General features: G+C 53.4%; 1 protein-coding gene across 1 annotated transcript in view; it reads left to right on the top strand.

Moving 5' to 3' along the window:
• Positions 1-22139, top strand: part of LOC146856286 (vomeronasal type-2 receptor 26-like) — a 200764-nt gene that overhangs the window by 75325 nt on the left and 103300 nt on the right. The gene's annotated exons all lie outside the window — the stretch shown is intronic.

Raw genomic sequence — 22139 nt, forward strand, 5'->3', positions numbered from 1 at the left:
ACCAGAACATTTAAAAGTACATGTTCAACCTTTTAATTACACAGCACCCTGCCCTATGAGCTACCTAGGGCCTACCTTAGAGGTGAGATTTGCAATAAAAGGCACACTTAAGGCTCGCCAAGGTGCTTTTAAATCCAAGTGGACACGGCAATTTAAAACTACATTCATGCTAGAGTGACAGGCCTTTGATATGTTTTGAGGTGCTACCTAAGTGGGTGGCACAATAAGTGCTGCAGGCCCACTGGTAGCATTTAATTTACAGGCCCTGGGTAGATGTATACAACACTATAAGACACTTATAAGTGTAGTAAATATGCCAATGGCATACAAGCCAATTTAACCATGTTTTAGGGGAGTGAGCACAAGCACTTTAGCACTGGTTATAAGTGGTAAAGCGTGCAGAGTCATAAGGCCATCAAAAACGAATTCAGCAAAAAGTGAAGAGAAAAAATAAAAAAGTTATGGAGTTACCCTACAGAAAGGGCCAGGTACAACAATGTGTCTAGTTAAAGACATGTCTGTTCTTCTCAAGTCATAAGTGCACAGTTTTGTCATCCCCAGTGAAATTGGGTTGTAAGTGAACCTACTTCTCCTACTAATGGGAGACCCAACATCCACAGGCAATATATGTATAGTAGTTTTCCAAGCTTAGGAAGAAGTGGAATGATTGTTGTTGAGTATTGCTCTATATTTAACAGACCAATGCAATACAATTTAATTTAGTCCATTTCTAAGTATAAAAAGCAGTGCATTGTGCCTCACAAGGATAATGTGAACCAGTAGAAAATGTGACATCAGTTATGTAAAGAAGGAGAGGATTTTACTGATAGGTGACTTTGGAAAAACGCAAAACATTTGTGATGTCAGAGGGCAAAGTAAGCAAGCAGAGAACTGTGATTAAACATGGTAATTAGAAAATCAATCAATCAATCAGTGACACTTGTAAAGCGCGCTACATACCCGTAGGGTCTCAAGGCGCTGGGGGGGGGGGGGAGGGGGGGGTGCCGCTACTGCTCGAACAGCCAGGTCTTCAGCTTCTTCCTGAAGGAGAGGTGGTCTTGGGTCAGGCGCAGGTCGGTCGGGAGGGAGTTCCAGGTCTTGGCGGCCAGGTAGGAGAAGGACCTTCCTCCTGTAGTCGCTCTTCGGATGCGGGGGACGGCGGCGAGGGCGTGGTTGGCTGATCGGAGGTGGCGTTTGGGAGCGTAGAAGTTGACTCGGCTGTTGAGGTAGCTCGGGCCTTGGTCGTGTAGGGCTTTGTGTGCGTGGGTGAGGAGGCGGAAGGTGATTCTTTTGTTGACGGGGAGCCAGTGAAGGTCTCTCAGATGTCCGGAGATGTGGCTGGTTCGTGGGATGTCGAGGATGAGTCTGGCTGAGGCGTTCTGGATCCGCTGGAGTCTCTTCTGGAGCTTGGCGGTGGTACCGGCGTAGAGGGCGTTGCCGTAGTCCAGTCGGCTGGTGACGAGGGCCTGGGTGACGGTCTTCCTGGTCTCGGTGGGGATCCACCAGAAGATCTTCTGTAGCATGCGTAGGATGTTGAAGCACGCCGAGGAGACGTTGTTGACTTGCCTGGTCATGGAGAGGGAGGAGTCCAGGAGGAAGCCCAGGTTGCGTGCATGGTCTGTCGGTTTGGGTGCGGTGCCCAGGGCGGGAGGCCACCAGGAGTCGTCCCAGGCGGAGGGTGAGGAGCCCAGGATGAGGACCTCCGTCTTGTCCGAGTTCAGTTTCAGGCGGCTGGTCGTCATCCACTCGGCTACCTCTTTCATCCCTTCGTGCAGGTTGGATCTGGCGGCGGCGGGGTCGTTGGTCAGGGAGAGGATCAGTTGGGTGTCGTCGGCGTAGGAGATTATGCTGAGGTTGTGTTTGCGTACGATGGCCGCGAGGGGGCTCATGTAGACGTTGAAGAGGGTGGGGCTCAGAGATGATCCTTGAGGGACGCCGCAGGTGACTTCGGAGGCCTCTGACTTGTACGGTGGTAGGCGGACTCTCTGTGTTCTTCCGTCGAGGAAGGAGATGATCCAGTCCAGCGCCTTGTCCTGGATTCCGATGTTGCTGAGGCGCCGTACTAGGGTGCGGTGGCAGACCGTGTCGAATGCCGCAGAGAGGTCTAGGAGGATGAGGGCCGCTGTTTCTCCATTGTCCATCAGGGCTCAGATGTCATCGGTGGCGGCGATGAGGGCGGTCTCGGTGCTGTGATTGGCTCGGAAGCCGGACTGTGAGGGGTCGAGGGATCCGTTCGTCTCGAGGAAGGCGGCCATCTGCTTGTTGACGGTCTTCTCGATGACTTTGGCTGGAAACGGGAGGAGCGAGATGGGGCGGTAATTCTTGAGGTCGGTGGGGTCCGCTGTAGGTTTCTTTAGTAGGGCGCTGAGTTCGGCGTGCTTCCAGCTCTCAGGGAAGATGGTGGTGTCGAAGGAAGTGTTGATGATGTCTCGCAGGTGGGGTGCGATGACAGCGTCGGCCTTGTTGAAGACGTGGTGAGGGCAGGGGTCGGTCGGTGATCCGGAGTGGATGGAGTTCATCGTGCGGATGGTGTCTTCGGTGCTGATCGGGGTCCAGGCGTGGAGGGTGGTGGTGGGGGGTGGTTGTTCGGTCATGGTGTGCGTTGGTTGGTTGTTGAAGCTGTTATGTATGTCCGCGATCTTGTTGTGGAAGTATGAAGCGAGGGAGTTGCAGAGGTCTTGCGATGGGGTGATGTCGTTGTTTCCTGCGCTGGGGTTGGAAAGCTCTTTCACGATGTTGAAGAGTTCCTTGCAGTTGTGTGCGTTGTTGTCCAACCGGTCTTTGAATGCTGTTTTCTTGGCGGCGCGGATCAGCTGGTGGTGTTTCCGGGTGGCAAGTTTGAAGGAGGTCCTGTTGTCCGGTGTCGGTTCCCTTCTCCAGACTTTCTCGAGGGCTCGGCAGTTCTTCTTGGAGCTCTTGAGTTCGTCGGTGAACCATGGGGCCTTCTTGCTGCCGGGTCTGCTAGGCGGGGTCCTCAGTGGGGCGAGTTCGTCCGCGCAGTTGCTGATCCACTTCGTGAAGTTGTCGGCGGCTTGGCTGGGGTTCGCTGAGCTGGCAGGAGGGTGCTGGTTCAGGGAGGTGGCGAGCTGGTCTGCTGTGATCTTGTTCCAGCTTCTGCGGGCTGCCTGTTGCTGGTGTTGGTGGGTCGTCGTTCTCTTGAAGGTGAAGTGGACGCAGCTGTGGTCCGTCCATTGAAGCTCTGTGGCGTGGCTGAAGTCTATGTCTGTGCTGGATGAGAAGACTGCGTCGAGTGTGTGTCCGGCGAGGTGGGTGGGGGTGGACACCAGTTGCTTGAGTCCCAGGTTGGCGAGGTTGTCGAGCAGGGTGCTGGTGTTGCGGTCGTTGTTGTTCTCCAGATGGAAGTTGAGGTCTCCCAGGAGGATGTAGTCGGCGGAGGGGAGGGCATGCGGGCTGACGAAGTCGGCGATGTCCTCGCTGAATTGTGTGCGTGGTCCAGGGGGTCGGTAGATCAGGGTGCCTCTGAGGGTGGTGTTCGGGTTGGTGTGGATCTGGAAATGCAGGTGTTCGGCGCTGGTCAGGGTGTTGTCGGTGCTGGTCGTGAAACGGATGGTGTTCCTGTGGATGATGGCGATGCCTCCTCCCATCTGGTTGGCGTTTCGGTCCCTCCGGACGACCTTGTAGCCCTCTGGGATAGCGATGGCGATGTCGGGAGCTGAAGAGGCGTTCATCCAGGTCTCCGTGAGGAAGGCGACGTCAGGGGCTGTGGCGTCTAGAAGGTTCCAGAGTTCGATGGCGTGTCTGTGGACGGAGCGGGTGTTGAGCAGGATGCACTTGAGGTGGGTGCTGCTGGTGTTCGACTTGGTGGGTGCTGGTGCGAGGCTGGTCCGGATGCAGGTGAACTTGCAGGCATGGCAGCTGAAAGGTCCGTGGGTACGTCGTGGAGTGGCTTGATGGCATTCTGGGAGTCGGCTGGTGTTGAGAGCGGTGAGGGTGGCGGCGGAGTACGTCAGGCTGGTCGGTCGGGATCTTCGTTGGCCAGGGGTCCTGGCGCTGGGCGCGGTCCGGTCGCGGACGGGCGCAGACGGGCTTACCTTTGGCGCGCCTTCGGCGCACAATCGGCGCGCCCGCTGCGCGTTCGCACGGTCGCCATATAAGGCGAAGTGCGCGGGTGGGCGGGGCAGCTGGGAGGCGGGAGCGGGGAGGGAACAGAAAGGAAAAAGGGGCGTGGTCAGCGGTGGTGGCGGGAAGCGGGGAGCGGGGAGGGAAGGCGGAGGGCGGCGAGGTAGGCGGACAGACAGGCAGGAGAACGCAAAGGGCTGAAACTGACTAGAAAAAATACAGGCACAAAAGTCAGACAAAAACTGCTAACACGGGAGGAAAATGCAGTTCAAACAAGCACAAATGCTAGACAAAACAAGCAAAAACAGACGCCAGCGGCGTCAGCCGGCAGCGAGGCAGGCAGCGAGGCAGAGGGCAAGGCGAGGGGGCACACACAGCAGCTGGTGGCCGTGCGGCGCGGGGGTGTCCCACAAGAAAAGAACATTGTATTGCTTCAGGGCTATGAAAAGAAGTAGAAAACTGTGACATTAGAGTGAATAGAAACAGAGCATTGTGATGTCATAGGGCTATGAAAAGAAACAGCAATTTGTGACATCAGAGTGTTTACACACAGAGCATTGTGATCTCATAGAGCTATACAAAGAAACAGAGAACTGTAACATCAGATTCTATACAAACAGAGCATTGTGATGTCCTGGAGCTTGGCAAAGAAACACTGCGACATCAGATTGTATGCAAACAGAGTATTGTGATGTTAACAAGCAGAAAATTGCGATCTCACATGGACATATAAACAGAACATTGTGATGTCACAGGGAAACAGAGAATTGTGATGCTAGAATGTAACCAAACAGAACATTATGATGTAACCGGACAATGTAAAGAAACATGGAACTGTGACATCAGAGTGTATTCAAACAGAGCATTATTTATGATGTAATAGAGTTATGCAAATGAACAGAGAATGTGACATCAGAGAGCATATAAACAGAGCAGTGTGATGTAAACGGGCTATGTAAGGAAACAGAGATCAGTGGCATTCGGATTTATACAACCAGAGCATTGTGACGTAAAAGGGCTATGTAAAGAAACAGAGATCTGTGACATCAGAGTTTATACAAACAGAGCATTGGGATGTAAAATGGCTGTGTAAAGAAACAGACATCTGTGACATTAGAGTGCATACAAACAGAGCATTGTGATGTAAAAGGGTTATGCAAAGAAACAGAGGTCTGTGACATCCGAGTGTATACAAACAGAGCATTGTGATGTAAAAGGGCTATGCAAAGAAACAGAGGTCTGTGACATCCGAGTGTATACAAACAGAGCATTGTGATGTAAAAGGGTTATGCAAAGAAACAGAGGTCTGTGACATCCGAGTGTATACAAACAGAGCATTGTGATGTAAAAGGGTTATGCAAAGAAACAGAGGTCTGTGACATCCGAGTGTATACAAACAGAGCATTGTGATGTAAAAGGGCTATGCAAAGAAACAGAGGTCTGTGACATCCGAGTGTATACAAACAGAGCATTGGGATGTAAAATGGCTGTGTAAAGAAACAGACATCTGTGACATTAGAGTGCATACAAACAGCATTGTGATGTAAAAAGGCTATGCAAAGAAACAGAGGTCTGTGACATCCGAGTGTATACAAACAGAGCATTGTGATGTAAAAGGGCTATGTAAAGAAACAGAGGACTGTGATGTTAGTGGGTAAAGTAAACAATCAGAGCTGTTTTGTTATCAGTGGGCTATGTAAACATGAAGAGAAATGTGAGGAGATTTGGATATGGATAAGTGAAGAAGTTGAGAGATGTCAGAAGGGTATTCCAGGATGGAATGTGTTGCCAGATGTCAAAAGAAAGTGCAAGCTCACAGAACATTGTTATCAGAGGGCTATATAAACAGGTAGGTAACTAAACTATCATGCAGTAATGTATATAAGAGAAGCATTTTGACATAAAAGTCAAGCACTTTGATGTCAGGAGGTTATAGCAATAAGTACAAAATTCCAAGGGGGTGTGGTCGAGACGTCAAAAATGGTGGACGTGTAAGCTCTGAGCTCCGTCCTGGCCTAACATGCATCCTGCTACGACGGGCTGAGAGATCAAGGTGGTGGCACTTGAGAAGTGCAGCGTTCCTGGTGCTGCCATGCCGACACCAGAGAGGCAATTTTGGACCCACAGCTTGGGTGCTGAGGTGAGACTCCGGAGGTAAAACCGCCAGGTCTTGGCAGGGACAGTGAATGCCCGCTACCGACACACAAGCGGTACTCGCATGAGAGTGAAGCTGGTACAGAGAGACTTGGGTGTGGAGTGCCTCTCCCGCTCTGAAGCCTCTGACCTCTTTATTATATTGGAACTGTCAGCAGCAGGCGGAGACTTGTGGCCGGGGTCCCTTTGAAGGGGCCCAGGAGCCAGTGCAGGGCAGGTGACGCAGAGGGCCTAGCAGCGCGGTGGAGGCATGTGGCAGGACTCCGGAAGGCTTCGAGGCTTGGGATAGTGCTTGCCGCGGGAGGTCGGGCCAACATTGAGGCTCGGAGAACATAACTTTGGAGGTGACATCGAGGCTACAGAGTGTTGGATAAACTCCTGGGTGCAGTGGCCGCAAGTGCTGACCCAGTAGTCAGCGACCAGCTTTGCAGTTTTCTGTTTTCAGCACTGGGACACCCCTTTGCTGGGGCAGCCGTGCGCTCTACAAGTCACCATAACATAACATAGTGCGTCGGATCAGCCTGTGCAAGACACAGACTCGGAGCCGAGGTCCCCTTCAGCAGATAAAGACTGCTTCATGGTGAGGAGGGAGTTGAGGACCTGGCAGCGTGGTGGGGTGTAGAGAGAGAGCCCCCAGGGGCTACCGGAGGTCTGCAGTGAAGATCAACGAGGGAGGTTGAGGCTGTTGTTGAAGCCCGGTGTTAGTGGTGCTAGAGGTGAAGCCGGTTTGGGGGAGGTGTGGAGGAGCCCCTGGGCACTCGACGCTGCAGCCTTAGGCGGAACGCGCCTGGCTGGGTCATATGTGATGGCAAGGCCTCATCGCCAGCAACGGAAGAACTGGCAGCAGACCAACCGGGGGACTGCCCTGCTTCCGCCTTGGCCCCTGCTGCGGCCTGCCTTCACTGCCCGTCCCCCCCATGAGGAACACTGAGACTGAGGTACGGGGCCTGGTCCCCCCTCTCTATTAGCATACTGGGCAGACGGGCCAGAAATAGAGTGAAGGTACCTAGGGGCGAATTGGTGGCTGAGCGGAGTAGGAGTACGAATTCGGGCCCTTCATCCATGGGGCCATACAACAGTGAGCAGTGTAGGGACCCCCGCTGTGATTAGAGACTTGGAGGGGTTAAGGAACAGTGGGACACAGTGGGACACTGGCGGCCAGACTTGAGTGCTGGCACAGGCCGAGGGGAACAGTTACAAGAAGTCAAAGAAAAGTTTCCAGAGCTGAGGGGCCTGGACTATACGCCCCCAAAAACGGATTTGCTGGTGTACCTGGAGGGTTTACCGCAGCCTGAGACCCCTGTATGGGCTGAAGACCACAGCCCCACAGAACTGGTGAACGGGGGTTAGAGCCAAGAGATCCAGAATCACCCCATCCTAAGGGCATAGTTGAACAGCAACACAGCAAGATGCGCAAATAGAAACAGAAACTAGGGGGTACACAGCCAACCACAAGAGAACCCTCCCCAATACCCACAGGAAGGGAGGAAGAGGGGAACAATGGCACAGAAGTCTTGCTCTACTTGCACCTGGACAAAGTGCTGGCCACCATCGCAGATACCAAAGCCACCCTGCAACAAGATATTGGGGTGGTCTTGGTGGGCCTAGTGCTCTTGCAGGCGGAACATCAAAAGTTGGCAGATAGAGTGAAGGGCGTGTAGTATTCAGTAGCTGAATTGCAGCCGGAACAAAAGGTGACATCCTCCAAGATAGAAAAGCTCTTAGCTAGGGTAGCGGTCTTGGAACAAAGGGCCGAAGGCACTGAAGGGTGCAGTCGATGTAATAACATAAGGGTGGTTAGTATCCTGGAAGGCGCCGAGGGCAAGACATGGTAGCATTCATGGAAAAATGGCTGCAAACAGAAATAGCTCTGGATTGTCTCTCTAAGTTCTTTGCGCTTGAGAGGGCCCATCAGGTCCCTGCACGCCCTCCTGATCCAGGGAGACCCCCCCCCCCCCCGACCTATGGTGGCAAGACTTCTCCACTACAGAGATCATGACAGTATACTACAGCAGGTCTGAATCCATGGCCCTTACATGCTGGACAATAGCAAAGTACTGTTATTCCTGGATTTCATGGCCAGAGTACAGGCACATCTATCATCCTTTTTCAAAGACAAAAAGGCAATTCAAGAGGCAGGAATCCAATACCCCCTAATGTTTCCAGCAAAACTTTGAATCATTTTTGCGACTTCCCAGGCGAGACATGGTCTTGGCTTGAAGCCTACAAAGTGGAAACACCCCTGCCCAAAAAGAAGCCCCCGAATAATGAAATACCCCACCAGGAAAAGGCAGAGCCACTCACAAAGAAAGGCACAGCTACAGAACCCTACAGCCTCTCAAACCGAACAGGATAGGATGACAGCACTGCAGGCCGTAGTGCAAATAATGACCCCACAGAAGTATGATCGGGTCACAAACGTTTCGTCGGAGTCGCGATATGCGGGATCAGACTCAGGGGACTCCACTGGCAGCAAGATGCACTTGCCGAAAGTGACTTCCCGCTTGGCAGATTATATTATATGAGAACCATTGGTAACGTAATGGGTTACCCGCAATGCCCCAATACTTGGACTAGAGGGAGTACTATGGTGATATGGTATAACCTTTTTGATTGCCCCCCCCCCGGAGCCATGGAGTGGGGTGACGAGATACCCCGGGGGCAACTGGAATGGCTCTTAACACCAGAGGAAGGCCAGGATGGGGGCCACGGACATGTCTCACTTTAAGTCTCCTCCCAACAGTGTTCCTCCTGGGAATCTGGAGGCGGCATTCTAATTAAAATATATTTGTTTGTTTGCAGGTTTGGGTGGCTAGCTGATGTGCTGCTGCCCTGGGTAGGGGATCAGGTTTTTGGGAGTTAAGGTTGCACGTCCAGGGGTCAGAGCATAATTCCATTCAGACTATGGGGCTGGGGCGAAAACTGTGACGGGGCACTGAGGGAGTGGCGACATGTCTTCTACCTTTATGGCAGACTCAACTACTTCCAATACGGAGATAAAATATCTGTCCTGGAATGTTCAGGTTATGGGATCCCTGCCAAACACCACAACATCCACAGTTATATCCGCCATAGAGGAGCGTAAATAATGATGAGACATTAGACACACCTCATGGCTGAGGAGGGTCATCGCTGGAGATGGCAGGGGCAATTATTTGCGTCCTCATGCTCAGCATATTCGCAGGGAGCCCTGCTATGGGTAAGACCGTGGACCCCGTTCAAGGCAACACATAAGCTTATTGACCCAGAGGGACAGTACGTAATAGTGCAAAGGCAGGTTACTGGGTAGAGAGTGGACACTTTGGAGTATATATGCCGCAAACCAGGAACAGATTCAATTCTTCCAACAATTATCCAAAACCCTGTTGGGAGTTGCAGCGAGTGACCTGCTCTTGTGAGGGGACTAAAACTCCTTTGCAGATATACACCTCTAGATAAATCCACTGCTCCAGTGAAGGAGATGCTGGCGGCTGCGATCTCAAAGGGTCTCCGCGACTGGATGGGACAATGGGAGCTGATAAATGTATGGCGACAGCAACATAGGCAACAGAGGGACTACTCATTCTTCTTGCCGCTCTATTGTCTGCAAACCAGGTTAGACATGGTTCTCTGCTTGGCCCAGCTAAGTTCGGCGGTGATTGGCATGTAGTACTTAGGATGTACCTTATCTGATAACAGTCCACTGCTCCTGAACCTCTCCCCTGCCTGCGAATATATGGTCATTCCGGTTTGGCACCTCAACACTGCCCTTCTGAAAGATACCTGCTTTAGACACTCGTTGCAGACCTCCGTCTTTGATTACTTCCAAGCGAACCAGGGCACTGCGAGCACATCCCTGGTTGAATAGGATGCGTTTAAAGTGGTGATGAGAGGCCAATGCATTGGACAAACAGTAGGTGCACAGCGAGAACTCGATAGAGAGCTCCGCACACTTGAGGCGCAAATTCACTCTCTGGACAATAGACTTGGGGTGAGGGGGGAGGCCCAGAGACATCTTTAGGAGGTCAAGAGTAAACACAACGTAGCACTGGAGCGATTGTGCCTACTGGATCTCCGTACCTACCAGGGAACACCAGCACATGGAGGGCGAAAGATCAGGGAGGCTATTGGCATGGCTGATAAGGCCTGAGGAGAGGCACACCTATCACTCAATTAATGGCTAACAAGGGGACAATATTGTACCCACCTAAAGTTATCATTTCCACATTTTGAGAATACTACACTACCTTATACGGAAAACAGGGGGATGTTCCCATAGAATCAATTGAAGAGTTCTTAGGAGCACTACAGCTATGTAAGGAATATCCTTCTGTGCAGAAAAGATTGGGGGAAGCAATATCTACGCAGGAAATTCAGGCTGCGATCAAAGAAATGGCCAAAGGGAAAACTACAGGCCCGGAGGTTTATTCCACCTTTATATCACTATTGGCCCCCCGCCTGGAGAAGGTGTATGCTGCACCAGCCAATTGCTGACTTCTACTAGAGAGGCATTAGTGGTCCTAGTGCCCAAAACCAAATCTGGGATGGCCAGTGCATCTGACGTTGACCCACTCTCCATGTTAAACATGGATTTTAAAGTACTCAGCAAAATATTGTCCACAAGATTGCTCCCACTCATGCAAGATTTGATCCATGCTGATCAAAATGGATTTATACCAACCAGATCGACCTCAGGGAACCTTAGAAGGTTATACATGTCTTATTCCATCATGACATATCTATATTTCCAGAAGTCATGGTAATGGCAGTAGATCTAGAGAAAGCTTTCAACTCCCTGAGATCGGATTTCCTAATCCTTGTCATGAAAAAGATGGGACTAGGAGAAGGGTGGCCTAGGTGGGTGTGGTTTCTCTATACTTGTCCCACAGCTAGGGTCAGAACAGGAGGAGTTGTATCAGCCTCCTACGATATTCATAGAGGGACTCTACTGTTTGCCTTAGCTATTGAACTATTAGGAGAATGGTTCAGGAAGGAGGGGGTATGGCACGGGCTTCTACTTGAGGGGAAGGAACATATAATTTCCCTATATGCAAATAACCTATTGCTATACCTGAGAGAGGGTGCCCGGGGGATAACCCATGCCAAGAACATACTGGATGAGTTTGAGAACCTGACAGATCTCCGAGTTAATACATCCAAAACACATATTTTTCCAATATTGCTATCCTTGCCTCTGCCTGTAACCCTTCCGATGGGTATTAACTGGGCCTCTAGCTCCTTCAAATGTCAGGGCATTCAAGTGTTCCACAAGTAGGTGGACCTCATGGAAGGTAATCTTGGTCAAGTGATGCGCTCCCCTAAAACAAGTATATTGGTTTGGCGCTCCCTTAAATTAACAGTTATGGCCAGAGTGGCACTGTCTAAAATGGTCATACTCCCATGGCTACTATATTATTTTGTTAACCTCCCAGTGGTGGTTCCGCAGAGGTGGTTTAGAGATCTGGATATGATGTTAGGAGATCTGATTTGGGACGGGGGCAACATAAAGTTTCACTGGTTGTGTTGGTCTCCGGAGATGGGTGGTCTACGTTATAGTAGTTGGCAGCACAACTTCAGTGGCTCGCCCAATGGCTAGATGGGAAGGGACTGGAGACATTGGGCATTCAGGTGCCGGCGGACTCCCGAAGGGTGGTTGCTTGAAAAAACCTTGAATCCCAAGATTCAGATACAAGCTCCTGGGGCAATATTGCAGGTTGCATTGAAATGCTGGAATAGGTGTCTCCGACGCATGTAGGGGGTTCCCCCTATGCGCCTGGCCTTCCCCTGGTGGGTGTACTGTGGGGGAACACCTCCACCCTTTTATACGGCAGGTCAACTGCGAGATTTGACAGCAGTAGGCATATTGATGGTTTGCAACTGTTATTAAGAGGGAGAGTTGATCCCCCTAGATGAATTCTTCACGCAGTACGATGTACCCCCAGGCCAGTTCTTAAACTATCAAGTAATGATGGGGACTTTCGGTGCTATGTTGAGAGGAGGTAGACGTGAACCCGACACACACGCAATACTACAGGCGATGGTGACACTTGGGTCGACGAGACACTTAGTAAAATGGCTGAATAGAGCACTCATGGAGATGACCGTACAGCCCCTGAGACACTTACAGGAGAAATGGGGGGACACGGAGCCCATTTGGTGTAGGATTGCCCAGGCCTGCAAGATTATTGGTGGCGGATTGTAGAGGTACTAAACAAAGTGTTGGCACGCTCGTTGCCTTGTACAGCAGAGGTCTGCCTTCTGGGTCTGTTTCCACGACCTAATGCTTAAGGTCAAATCTTATGTCCAGGGTCCCGCAAGTCTTACATATATACCATATATATCATATGTATTGGGAAATGAAACATATATATATATTTTCACAGAAAAACACCATAGGTTTCAGGTGTGTTATGAATGATGCAATATGTGACATCATCAGCAGTGCATTGCGGGCGCGCGAGTTATAGTTAGCAGAACTAACTATAACAGAGGAATTTCTATGGTTTTGTACGAATGAGATGGCCAGCTAACAATAACACCCCTGAAACCTATGGGTTTTTTCTTCGAATTTCTAAGGTTTTTTAAATGCTAATTTCTAACTATAACGTCTCTGAAACTTATGGTTTTTTCAGTGAATTTCAAAGCTTTTTTAAATGCTAATTTCTAACTATAACGTCTCTGAAACCTATGGTTTTTTTCAGTGAATTTCAAAGGTTTTTTAAAAGCTAATTTTTAAGTGTGATAGTAGCTATACCTATTTTTTTGTACTGATTTTCTACAGTTTTTTAACTGTTTATTTATGAATATGTTATTCATTAAATAACATTATATATTTTTCTGAAAATTGCAAAAAAAAATTTGGGGGAAATTCAAACTGAAATATTGATTAGCTTTTTGTTTCCATTTTTTATTTTAATATATTTATATTATTTTCTTTTTTTTAAAAAAATTCTAACTTTTTTTCGGAGTCGCGCACTCAAAGTGTACACATCACGGTGGGTGCGCGGATTCTAGCCGCCATTTTAGAAAAGTCGTGAAGGATCCACGTACGGTGTGCGACGGCTGCGTGTTTTTCAGTTACATCATATAAATTTAATATTACGTGATTGATATGCGACCAGTCTGCGACTCCTGCTCCCGTGCATTCGCGACACATGCGCATCACGGTACGAGATGCTTGCGCGGTGGCGGGTACCGCGTGACGTCATATACGTCCTGGGGCGCGCTGGGTGCGCGACTCCCGCAAAAACAATTTATGTTCCAAAACGATTTGTATGTGTCTTTAATATACATATTACGGCAAGAGATTATCTAAGATATTCATAAAAATAATATATTTGTACTTATAATAAACTTATATTAATTTTAACAATATTTTCGCGAAGTCGGGTGCGTGCATTGTGAGTGCAGAGAACCAGGTCAGCAGAACTGCTTTAGAGCCAGAGAACCAGGTCAGCAGAGCTGCTTTAGAGCCAGAGAACCAGGTCAGCAGAGCTGCTTTAGAGCCATAGAACCAGGTCAGCAGTGCTGTTCTAGAGCCAGAGACCCAGGTTAGCAGAGCTGCTTTAGAGTCATAGAACCAGGTCAGCAGAGCTGCTTTAGAGGGAGAGAACCAGGTCAGCAGAGCTGCTTTAGAGCCAGAGAACCAGGTCAGCAGAGCTGCTCTAGAGCCATAGAACCAGGTCAGCAGAGCTGCTTTAGAGCTATAGAACCCGGTCAGCAGAGCTGTTCTAGAGGCAGAGAACAAGGTCAGCAGAGCTGATTTAGAGGGAGAGAACCAGGTCAGCAGAGCTGCTTTAGAGCCAGATAACCAGGTCAGCAGAGCTGCTTTAGAGCCATAGAACCAGGTCAGAAGAGCTGCTTTAGAGCCAGAGAACCAGGTCAGCAGAGCTGCTCTAGAGCCTAAGAACCAGGTCAGCAGAGCTTCTCTAGTGCCAGAGAACCAGGTCAGCAGAGGTGCTGTAGAGCCAGAGAAACCAGGTCAGTAGAGCTGCTTTAGAGCGAGAGAACCGGGTCAGCAAGGCTGCTTTAGAGGGAGAGAACCAGGTCAGCAGAGCTGTTGTAGAGCCAGAGAACCAGGTCAGCAGAGCTGTTGTAGAGCCAGAGAACCAGGTCAGCAGAGCTTCCCTAGAGTCAGAGAACCAGGTCAGCAGAGCTGCTGTAGAGCCAGAGAAACCAGGTCAGCAGAGCTGCTTTAGAGGGAGAGAACCAGGTCAGCAGAGCTGCTTTAGAGCCAGAGAACCAGGCCAGCGGAGCTGCTTTAGAGCCAGAGAACCAGGTCAGCAGAGCTGCTTTAGAGCCTAAAAACCAGGTCAGCAGAGCTGCTCTAGAGCCAGAGAACCAAGTCAGCAGAGCTGCTGTAGAGCCAGAGAAACCAGGTCAGTAGAGCTGCTTTAGAGGGAGAGAACCAGGTCAGCAGAGCTGCTCTAAAGGGAGCGAACCAGGTCAGCAGAGCTGCAATAGAGCCAGAGAACCATGTCAGCAGAACTGCTTTAGAGCCATAGAACCGGTTCAGCAGAGCTGCTTCAGAGCCAGAGAACCAGGTCAGCAGAGCTGTTGTAGAGCCAGAGAACCAGATAAGCAGAGCTGCACTGTAGCCTAGGAACTAGGTCAGTAGAGCTGCTCTAGAGCCAGAGAACCATGTCAGCAGACCTGCTGTAGAGCCAGAGAAACCAGGTCAGCAGAGCTGCTTTAGAGGGAGAGAACCAGGTCAGCAGAGCTACTTTAGACCCAGAGAACCAGGTCAGCAGAGCTGCTCTAGCTGACACTGACTGGCACTGACACTGACTGACTGACACTGACTGACTGACACTAACTTACATTGATTGACTGACACTGATTGACTGACACTGATTGACTGACACTGATTGACTGACACTGACTGACACTGACTGACACTGATTGACACTGACTGACTGACACTGACTGACACTGATTGACTGAAACTGATTGACACTGACTGACTGACACTGACTGACTGACATTGACTGACTACTCTCTACTAACCTACTACTCACTCTCTACTACTCTCTACTACTCTCTCTCTCTACTAGTCACTCTCTACTACTCTACTACTCTCTACTACTCACTCTCTACTACTCTCTCTCTACTACTCACTCTCTACTACTCTCTACTACTCGCTCTCTACTACTCTCTCTCTACTACTCTCTACTACTCGCTCTCTACTACTCACTCTCTACTACTCACTCTGCTACTCACTCTACTACTCACTCTCTACTACTCACTCTCTACTACTCTCTCTCTACTACTCTCTCTACTGCTCTCTACTACTCACTCTACTACTCACTCTCTACTACTCACTCTCTACTACTCACTCTCTACTACTCTCTCTCTACTACTCTCTCTCTACTGCTCTCTTCTATTCACTCTCTACTATTTACTCTCTACTACTCTCTACTACTCTCTCTCTACTACTCACTCTCTACTACTTGCTCTCTACTACTCTCTACTACTCACTCTCTACTACTCTCTACTACTCACTCTCTACTACTATACTACTCTCTACTACTCTCTCTACTACTCACTCTCTACTACTCACTCTCTACTACTCTACCACTCTCTCTACTACTCACTCTCTACTACTCTCTCTACTACTCTTACTACTCTCTGTTGGAGCCGGCCTCGTGGCGTGGTCCTGTTTCCCCTCGCCAAGCCACACGAGGTCCCCTGCACCTCGGGGCTCCTCCATTTTGGATTGTACTTGACTCTGCGCACCAGCCTACGTGACCCCGCTCAACCCGGCCTCGGCCCCAGCAAGCCCCGACATCAAGGCACCAACAACTGGCCAGGGGGTACCACGTGAACACTTCCCCACTCCCGGCGGAGGGCAGTATCGATGGGACCCCCAACCGTCCTCCCACACCTAGGTGCGATCGCCTCACAGCTCTCCTGGGCCTGGCGCCTCTCCTGCTGGGCGTCTTGCCGTTCCCGACCCGGCCTCTCCGCCCCCCCGGGCGCAAGGGTCCGGACATCAAAGGGCTCCAAACCTATATCTGGGGCGACCCTGCAACAAGACAGCAGTTGTATCCCGGAGTCAAGAGCCCTGCTGATCGGATCGCGGCTGACCCTACGGAGAAAGACTCATCCTGGAACCACGCTCTGAGCCCTGCTGACTACTTCGCGGCTCCCCCGTGCTTAAAGACCTTCACAAACCTTTGGAGCCCTGCTGACGCTGTCGCGGCCCGACCTTGTTGAACTTGCCATCAGAGCCCTGCTGACCTCGTCGCGGCTCGACCGAAGCGGACCTACCACCGGAGCCCTGCTGACTGTGTCGCGGCTCGACCCAAGCGGAACTACCACCCGAGCCCTGCAGACACCGTCGCGGCTCTCCACGTCCGAGCTGCTTTGAGACCAGCACCTGCCGCTCCGATCCCCGGAGCCACCTTCGGCCTAACGCAAGGTCTGGCGCAGAGCTTCCCCGTACCAGGCTGGTACTAAGACTGTCCCGCTACCCTGTCCCTACAAAGACATTGAGACTCTTTCTGGATCGCTCGATCCCCCTGTAAATATTTCGAATGTGCTACTATTGATAAAGTACCTAGATAAGCAACTGATACGGAGTCCTGTGTGGTGGTGTTACTGGGCCTAGTACGATCATAGGAGAAGGACCTCTCCTAGGAGGCTTCTCGGCGGCGCTCGGCTATAACTTTGCGGTAGGAAGGTACCCCGGAGTGGGCCCCCCTGACTCCCCAGTGGTCCTCCCTCCAACATTTGGTGGCCAGCGACGGGATCCGAGCCAGACGCAATCGTGCAGGCAAGTAACGCACCCTCTGCCTAACCAGACGGAAAAAGAAAGAGAACCATGAGCAGCCAAGAAACAACCGTGGCCGCAACCTTCCAGCAAGAAAGGTTGGAAGAATACACCCACAAAGAATTGAAACAATTCTGGAAGGACAAAGGGATCCCAACCACAGGATTGGGCACCAAGGAAGAAATGCAGAAAGCCCTGAAAGCCTGGGCAGAATCCGAGGCCACTCCACCCTAAGGCGAAGGGACCTCGGCCCGGGACGAAAACCGGCCGCCGACCATGACCCCGGCAGATGGGGGACGAAGCATCCCGGAAGCCGGCCTATCCCACGAAGAAATACGAGAACGGGAGAGGGTCCAGACACACGAATTGGAACTCGCACGACTCCGGCTGGACGGTTAACTCCTGCTGGCTGAGAAAAAGTTGGCCTTGGAGCAACTAAGGCTGCAGGAGGAAATCGAAGAAAAGAAACGGCATCGAGAACTAGAAGAGAAACGGCTAACCCTCGAGCACGAGAGGGGCCTCAAGGAACTCGAACTGAAATCCAAAACGGGGGAGACCAGCACCCCCGGATCCCGGGACGCTATGCCACTGACCGAGCCAAAGGTTCATATCCCCAAGGATGTCGTCAAGGAGTACTATAAAAACGACGACATCCAGCAATGGTTCCGAGCATACGAGGTAGCCATGACCTCCCATCGGGTACCCCGAAAGGATTGGGGTGCCGGCCTATGGGGGAGGTTCCTCAGCGAGGGCCGGGATACCCTGCTGCAACTCCCCGACGCGGTGATGACCTCGTACGACCACATGAAAGAGGCCCTACTCACCCGCTACGGACTATCAGCCGAGATGTACCGGCAGCGCTTCCGGGACTGCAAGAAGCTCCCCGGTACCACATGGGTCGAATACGTGGACTTCTTCAGCAGAGCCTTTGAAGGGTGGATAAGAGGGAGCAAGGAACTGTTCGACCTCATTGTCTGGGAGCACCTCGCCAACAACTGCTTTGTCGAACTAAGGCAACACCTCCTTGACAGCAAACTGACCGAGCCCCGGAAGCTCGCCGCCGAAGCCGACCGATGGGTCAACACCCGGGTCCCCCGGAACCCCATGGGGGACTACCAACGGAGTACCACGGGACCTCCTCGCCAGCGGGGCGGAGGAGGAGGGTCCCACCGCAGTCGAGAATTCCCGGCCGGGCCGCCCCGAAGCCCGCCACGAGACCAAAAGCCACCAACCACACGTCCCCAACCCTGGTCCGTAGGGGGACCCCCATCGCCAGGCCTGGACCCCGACCAACAGTGACCTGCTTCGGCTGCCAACAGACAGGCCACTATGCGAGCGACCCGGCCTGCCCCGTGAACCGACGAAACGGGACCACTGGGCCCCCTCCCCGACAAATAGCCGCCGCAGCCCTGGGGGAAGGAGAAGAAGAGGAGGAAAACCGTGACGTCGGGTCCCCCGAGTGGGAACCGGCTGCCATGTCACTCGTATGCCTGGGCACCAGAGAAATGGTGCCCCGAGCCCCCATCCCGAGCAACACCCAGAAGTACCAGCAGTGGGTCACCATCAATGGGCAACGGGCCGAAGCCCTCCGTGACACTGGGGCCAGTGTGACCGCTGTCCGCTGCCACCTGGTGACCCCCGAACAGATCCTGCCGCATGTCCTATGCCCTGTCCGGACCGCGAACAACACCGAAAGCATGTGCCGGATGGCCCGGATCCCCTTCGAGTGGGGAGGAGTGTCAGGCACCCTGAAAGTAACTGTCCTCGACGACGCTCCAGTGGACTGCCTCCTGGGGAACGACCTGGAGAGCTCCCCCTGGGCCCAGGTGGAGCGCCGAGAGCATCTGGGGATGCTAGGGCTGCCCGAATGTGCCTGCGCCACCACCCGGTCCATGACCGCCCAACCAGCCACTGCAGCGGCCCCCGTAGAGCCTGCGGGTCCAGAACTGCCACCCTCCTCCGGCACGGAGGAGCCTGACGATGAGGCTGGGCCATCCGAACTTTCCCCCGACGAGGCCGCCTCCCTCAGCGAGATCCCCGAGCTGGCCCAGTGGCGCCACGACGGGGGCCCCACCCGTGAACAGTTCCAACAAGAACAGAAGGCCTGCCCGTCCCTCGAGGGGGCCCGACAGCAAGCGGCTGCCCAGGCCACGGGGGACACCACGGGAACCCACTGGATCTATTGGGACAATGACTTGTTATATAGCGAACAGAAAGTCGCCGAACTAGGAGCCGGCCGTGTGTTGGTGGTTCCCCTCCGATTCCGAGATTTCCTCCTGAACCTGGCGCACGACGTGCCCCTCGCCGGACACCTCGGGCGAGACACGACCTACAGCCGCTTGGTGACCCATTTTTATTGGCCCCGAATGCGGAGGGACGTGGATCACCACTGCCGGTCCTGCCAGACCTGCCAAGCCAGCGGGAAGACTGGGGGTCGAGTCAAGGCCCCCCTCCAACCATTTCCAGCCGTCCACACCCCGTTCGAACGGGTAGGGATCGACATCGTGGGGCCCCTCGACCCCCGAACCGCCCTGGGCCACCGCTTCATCCTGGTACTGGTCGACCACGCCACCCGATACCCAGAGGCCATCCCCCTCCGAACTGTGACAGCTCCAGTGGTGGGCCGGGCCCTGATGGGCATCTTCTCCAGGGTGGGGTTCCCCCGAGAAGTGGTGAGCGACAGGGGTACGAACTTCATCTCGAAATACATGAGATCCCTCTGGCAACAATGTGGGGTCACCTACAAGTTCACCACCCCTTACCACCCCCAGGGGAACGGACTGGTCGAGCGGTTCAACAGAACCTTGAAAGGAATGATCAAGGGCCTGGAAGAGCCCCTGAGGAGGAGACGGGACGTCCTGCTGCCATGCCTCCTGTTCGCCTATCGAGAGGTTCCACAGAAATCCCTGGGCTTCAGCCCCTTCGAACTGTTGTATGGGCACCCCGTCCGAGGGCCCCTCAGCCTGGTCAAGGAGGGCTGGGAAGCGAGCGTCCAAGATGCCCCCCCCCGATGTCTACAGGTACCTCTTGACCCTGCAGAACCAGACTTGGAAGTTCCGGGCCCTGGCAGAAGCCAACCTCGAAGCCAGCCAAGAAGACATGAAACGCTGGTATGACGAAAATGCCACGACCATCGAGTTTGAGCCGGGCCAGGAAGTCTGGGTAATGTCGCCCGTGGACCCCTGCGCCCTTCAGGACAAATGGACCGGGCCCTTCAAGGTGGTTGAGAAGAAGAGCCCCGTCACCTACTTGGTCGACATGGAGTCCCCCAGGAACCCCCTCTGGGTCCTACACGCCAACCGGCTCAAGCCCCACTTTGCCCGAACCGAACTAAGCCTGCTGCTGGCTACCGACGATGGGGGCGAAAGCGACTCCGAGCCCCTACCCGACCCCCTGGGGTCCTCGGACCAAGACGGCTCCATGGAGGGCGTCAAACTCTCCACCACCCTGACCCCAGAACAGCGCCATGACTGCCGGCAGCTGCTGCAACCCTTCGCTGCCCTCTTCTCTCTCACGCCCGGGGTGACCCCCTGGTGCGTCCATGACGTGGATACCGGGGACAGCCCCCCTGTGCGACACCGCGCCTACAGAGTGCCCGACCGACCCCAGAACAGCGCCATGACTGCCGGCAGCTGCTGCAACCCTTCGCTGCCCTCTTCTCTCTCACGCCCGGGGTGACCCCCTGGTGCGTCAACGACATGGATACCGGGGACAGCCCCCCTGTGCGACACCGCGCCTACAGAGTGCCCGACCGAGTCCGAGCCTGCATACAAACGGAGGTCTCCAAGATGCTCGCCCTCGGAGTCATCGAGCCATCCGACAGCCCGTGGGCCAGCCCTGTGGTCTTGGTGCCGAAGGCTGCCGCCCCCGGCACCCCCCCGGAATTCAGATTTTGTGTGGACTACCGGGGCCTAAACGCAGTCACCAAGACCGATGCCCACCCCCTGCCACGGGCAGACGAGCTGATCGACCACTTAGGGGCCGCCCGCTACCTAAGCACTTTTGATCTCACCGCTGGGTACTGGCAGATCAGGCTCACCCCCGGCGCCCAGGAACGATCCGCCTTCTCCACCCCCGATGGGCACTACCACTTTCGGGTGATGCCCTTCGGTATGAAGAACGCCCCAGCGACTTTCCAGAGACTGGTGAACAAGGTCCTGGCTGGACTAGAAGCCTTCAGCGCGGCCTACTTAGACGGCATTGCAGTCTTCAGCAACCACTGGGCCGTGCACCTAGGACACCTCAGAGAAGTTCTGGCCGCTCTCCAAAGGGCCGGGCTCACGATTAAGGCCAGCAAGTGCCAGATCGGCCAAGGATCAGTGACCTATCTGGGCCATCAGGTGGGGAGTGGCCAGGTGGCGCCCCTCCAGTTGAAGGTCGATGCCATCCAGGCGTGGGAGCCCCCCGCCACCCAAACAGCTGTCTGGGCCTTCTGAGGCCTCACAGGCTACTACCGGCGATTTATCAAAAACTATGGCAGTCTTGTGGGCCCCCTCACGGAGCTCACTTCCAAAAAGCAGCCCAAGACGGTGCACTGGACACCCCGCTGTCAGACCGCTTTTGAAACCCTCAAGGCGGCAATGTGCGCTTCCCCTGTACTACAGGCCCCTGACTACGGCAAGGAATTCGTGGTTCAGACAGGTGACTCGGAGTACGGGGTTGGGGCGGTCCTCTCCCAGATGGACACCGAGGGCCTCGACAGACCTGTGGCCTTCATCAGCCGCCGACTGCTGCCCCGAGAACAGAGGTGGAGCACCATCGAGTGGGAGGCCTTCGCCGTGGTATGGGCTCTCAAAAAGCTCTGGCCCTACCTTTTCGGCACCCACTTCCGAGTCCAGACTGACCACCGGCCCCTGCGGTGGCTAATGCAGATGCGGGGCGAGAACCCCAAATTGTTGCGGTGGTCCATCTCGCTGCAAGGGATGGACTTCACCGTAGAGCACCGTCCCGGAAACGACCACGCCAATGCCGACGGCCTATCCAGATTCTTCCGCCTCGGCAAGGAGAACCCCCAAGGAGATGGGTGACTCTCCCTGCCTTCAGCTGAAGGGGACGCTTGTTAGAGCCGGCCTCGTGGCGTGGTCCTGTTCCCCCTCGCCAAGCCGCACGTGGTCCCCTGCACCTCGGGGCTCCTCCATTTTGGATTGTACGTGAC

This window comes from Triturus cristatus, chromosome 4_1 (assembly GCF_964204655.1).
Source record: "Triturus cristatus chromosome 4_1, aTriCri1.1, whole genome shotgun sequence".
Classification (NCBI taxonomy): Eukaryota; Metazoa; Chordata; class Amphibia; order Caudata; family Salamandridae; genus Triturus; species Triturus cristatus.